Genomic DNA, 4,750 nt, shown 5'->3' with positions numbered 1-4,750 from the left:
CAAATATACACACGTGCACGCACGTGCTTACGCACACGTTTCCATTTTCTATATTTTAATCTCATCATTTATTAATCATATAGTGTTTCATTCATTCATTCATTCGCGAAATCGATAACTTTTATCCACTCCCGCCCCCACAGCAAAATCCTCATCCTACAAAATAATTTATAATCAATATAAAGCCACATACAGTCTGAGAGAAACAAAATAAATAAATAAATAGATTCTGCCGGCTAAAGTTTAAAAAAAAAAAACAAGTCAAACAAAGATTTACAAGTTCTTCTGCTCTTTTTTTCCCTCTCTCTCTCTTTCTCTCTTTCCCCCTCCCATCTTTTAAAATATTCAATCATTCCATATTTTATGAATATAAAAAAAAAATTGACGTTAAAATTTATTTATCGCCAACGGAAAACAAAAGAAAAAGTCATTTTTTCCTTTTTATATTTTTAAACTTACGAAATGAAAAATAAAAATCACCCCCCCCTCCCCATTTTCCTTCCCCCTTTCTTTTTCCTTTCATATTTTTGCTCAGTCGGGCATACGTAAAAAAAATATAGAAAAAAAAAAAAAAAAAAAAAAAAAAAAAACCAATTCTTAATGAAATCCAAATGAAAAAAAAAAAAAAAAACGAAAGCGGGTAAGAACAACAACATATTTTTACGCAAGAAATATTAAAGCGAAAGGAAAAGAAAAAATAAAATATTATTATTAATATTAATAATAATAATAATAATAATAATAAAAGGTAACAGTAATTTAAAAAAAAAAAAAAAAACTCCAAGCTTATTTCCTCTTATTTGCTTTTGTTTCCGTCAAAATGAAAAATTTACGGAATGCGGAAAACTAGGTTTATAAATAAATTCTTTTTTTTTTTTTTGGTGCATAGAAATATGTTTAAAGTTTTGAAAATAAATAAATAAATAAAAAGTTGTTGCCTTTTTTCTCTTTCTCTCTCTCTCTCTCTCTCTCGGTTCGACGAAATGTAAAATAGTAAACGAAAATAATATTGCAATAATTCAAAATGAGAGAGAGGGAGGGGGAGGGGGGTTAAAATAATTTACTTTCGAAACGATTACGAAAAACCAGACAAATACCTTAATGGTCTCCGATCAACAAAAAAACGGTAAACCGAAAAAAAATGGTATTAAAAATAAATTTTTCTCGAAACAGAAATAAAAAATTATTAAACGTCTTCGAATATGTTAAAAACTAAAAAAAAGCGGGGGAGGAGGGGGTACTTCTGGCTACCTAACAGGTACGTATTGAGCCCCATTCCGTTATTCGGCTAACAAAATTTTCATTTTTCGTAAAAAAAAAACCACTACAAAAACGAAAGTGCCATGTTTTTCACGAAATTATTCAAACCTATAAAGTTAAAAAAAGTGAGGGGAGGGGAGGGGAAGAAAGGGGGAGCAGAAAAAAAACCTGGAAACCAAATAAAAAAACCAATCATTAGATAAGAAAATGATTAAGCTTGAAAAAACGCGACAGAACAAATAGAAAAAACAAAAACAAAAAAATGTAAAAAAATTCAGCTTTTTTCCCTTTCTTTTTCTTTCGACAGCGAAATCCAGAAGAATTTGGACATTTCCCCCCCCCCACAATTTTTTTAAAAAAAAAAAAAAAAGGAACGTCAAATAAAAATACAAACAAATTATACATACATATATATATAGATACTAACCGGGATAAAGGTTAAGTAAGTAATCATAAGAGTGCTTGACAAAATCCCCAAGTGACTCTCATATAATAGACATTTTTCATCTTCTTATAGATAGACACACACAAACAAAAAAAAAAGTTAAGCCTAAAAATTATTGATTAAAATTTTTTTTTTTTGTATTTTAAGTCACTTTATGTATACACAAAGAAAAAAGTAAAGGAAAAATTTTTTTTGACAACAAGAGAAAAAATAAAATGGGGGGAATGAAAAAACAGAAAAATTTAAACGAATAAAAAAAATTTTTTTTTTTTTTCTCTCTCTCTCTCTACGCGAAATTAACGATTTTCGCGGTGTGAATAGAGTTAATTAATTTTTAAAACGTTGTAACAAGAAGAAAAAAAAACTTTCCCCCCCCTTCCATTGATCACGCGAAAAGAATTTCGCGGAAAAAAAAATCTCAAATAATACAGCATCCTAATTTCTCTTAAATGTATTCATGAACACATACGAAAGATAAAAAAAATTTAATTTTTTCTTTTTTTTTCTGTCTCTTTCTAAGAAAACTTTTCTTTTTCTTTTTGATTTGTAAATAAATGGAAAATTTTCTATTCAATTTTTTTTTCTTTTTAAAAACTGTTTTGTTTGTCTTTTAAAATTTAAAAAAAAAAGAACAATTTAAATCTAATCGTCATTTTTCTCGGGTATTTCGGCATTTAAAAAAAAATTTTTTTTTTACTCCTCGATCGAATAGAAGAAGAGAAAAAGAGAAGAAAAAAATGGGGGGGGGGGGCAAAAATCGAATTCGTTTTAGTTTGCATACGTCATCGTATAAATAAATAATAAAATCCCTTTTAAAAAAAATTTTCCTTTAAAAGTCGATAAAAAAAAAAAAAAAAAAAAATTTTTTTTTATTTTTTCCACCCCGAAAAACCTCGTATGTGCTTACACATGCACGCACACGCACACGCACACGCACACGCACACGCACACGCACACACACACGCACACATATATCATTTTTTATTAATTGATGAATTTGCGAATGGAAATTTTTGAAAGCGCTGAGGTTGAAAATTTTTCGATAAATCAAAAAAAAAAAAATATTCAATATATTCAATATCCATATTATTATTATTTTTTTTTTTTCTCAAAGTACTCTAAAAAATAATAATAATAATAATAATTATAACGTTTTTTTTTTCAATTTTTTCGTTTAAAAATCGGTTTTTTCGAAAAGTTTACCCTTTGGAGAGAGAGAGAGAGAGAGAGAGAGAAAAAAAAGAAAATTTCTACCATTAATTATTATTATTATTATTATTGTAAGAATTCAATGATAGATTTATCAGATCGAGAAAAACTACGACAGCAGATTCGATTTAAAATTTCATTTTTTAAGAAAAAAAAAAAACATTTTTTTTCGATTTTACTCTAAGTAAACAGAGACGAAACACATATAATATTAAACTTTGACCTTAACCTTGAAAAATATTTTTAACGCCTTTTTCCCTTTTTTTTTTTTTTTTTGGAATTACCTTAATTGTTTTGTGTCGTTGCTCAATAGTAAACAAAACAAACAACAAACAACAAACAAATCAACTATTATTTTTCTAAATTTTTTTTTTTAATCCTTAAAAAACCATTCACGTTTTTTTTTTAACTAGCCACGATATGTTTCGTATTTATTTCTAACAAAAATATAAATAAATATATATAATATATACAGAATCGTTTAATAATATTATAAATATAAAAAAATGCAATTTAATCTTTATTTTAACCCCATAATAAAAAATAATTCTATCAAATAGTTTACGTTCAAATTTTCCGTTCGTTATTTAATACCAAGAAAGGGAGGGAAAAAGGAAAACCCTTTTTTGAAGGGATGATCGTAAACCTGCGATGAAAACAATAAAGAAAAACTATTAAAAAACTAGAATAAACTATTAAACTATTAAAAAAAAAAAAAATTTCTGATCACTTTAAGGAATTTTTACAAATACACGAAAAGGAAAATTTCGACAAGAACAAAATGACAAGAAAATTATTTAATTTAAACTTGGCGAATATCGAAAACAAAAAAAAAAAAAATGTAAATACCTGAAAAGGTGCGATATTCCCAATTGAATATTTTCGTCTGAGAAAATTTAGGAAAATTTAGGGCCAAAGAATGTCAAATTAAAAACAAAAATTCCAATTCAATAATAATAATAATTTTGGTCAACGTGGGATTGTTTTAAAAATGAGCGTCGCCAGCCGACGAGGGGTGAGGGGCTAGCTCCTACTTTATAAAAAATTTCCCAAACAGCATCGCCTCAAACATTCAAATACAAACACGTAAAATTTTCTTTATGATAGAATTTTCCGCGTGTAAAAAAAAAAAAAAAATTTTAAATACGTTTTTTATAAGAAATTATATACTTTCAATAAAATTTTTTTCCTCCCCCCCCCCTTTAAAAAGTCATATTTAAATTTTTTTTTTATCTGTAACAGACTCTCTTTATTATTTTCTATAATAACTTTTAAACATTTTATTATTTTTATATTACGTACGTACACAAATTTTTTTTTTTTTTTTTTTTTAAAATAAACATTTTTAGGTTTATTCAAAAAATATATTTGAATTTTCTGAATAGAATATCTAATGACTAAGCAATATTTTCATATTTTAAACTGGGGTTAAAAAACAAAAAAAAAAAAAAGTCAAAATCAGATTTTTTATATTTTTTTTTTTTTTAAAACTAAATCCCTTTCGAAAATGGTACGAATTCCTTAATTTTCTTACATAGAAAATTTATATATACATTTTATACATTATTAATAACGTATTGTTATTTACAATTATTAATAATTATTATTAACAAAATACCGAAACGTAGTAGTTTCTTTCCTTAAAGGTAAGAGTTTCACAAGAGGTAAACTCTTGTAATAAATATTTACAAAATTATTACAACATTTTCGAATATTATACCCCTTTTTATAAATTAACATGCCTCGTATATTTCCCTCCCTCCTTTTTTTTTTTTCACTTGAAAAGGAAACACCTTTTAAAAAATTTAATTGGATATCAATTTTTATAAAAAAAAA

This window comes from Pediculus humanus, genomic scaffold (genome assembly GCF_000006295.1).
Source record: "Pediculus humanus corporis 1103172108314 genomic scaffold, whole genome shotgun sequence".
NCBI lineage: Eukaryota > Metazoa > Arthropoda > Insecta > Psocodea > Pediculidae > Pediculus > Pediculus humanus.
Note: the sequence above shows the minus strand (reverse complement) of the source record.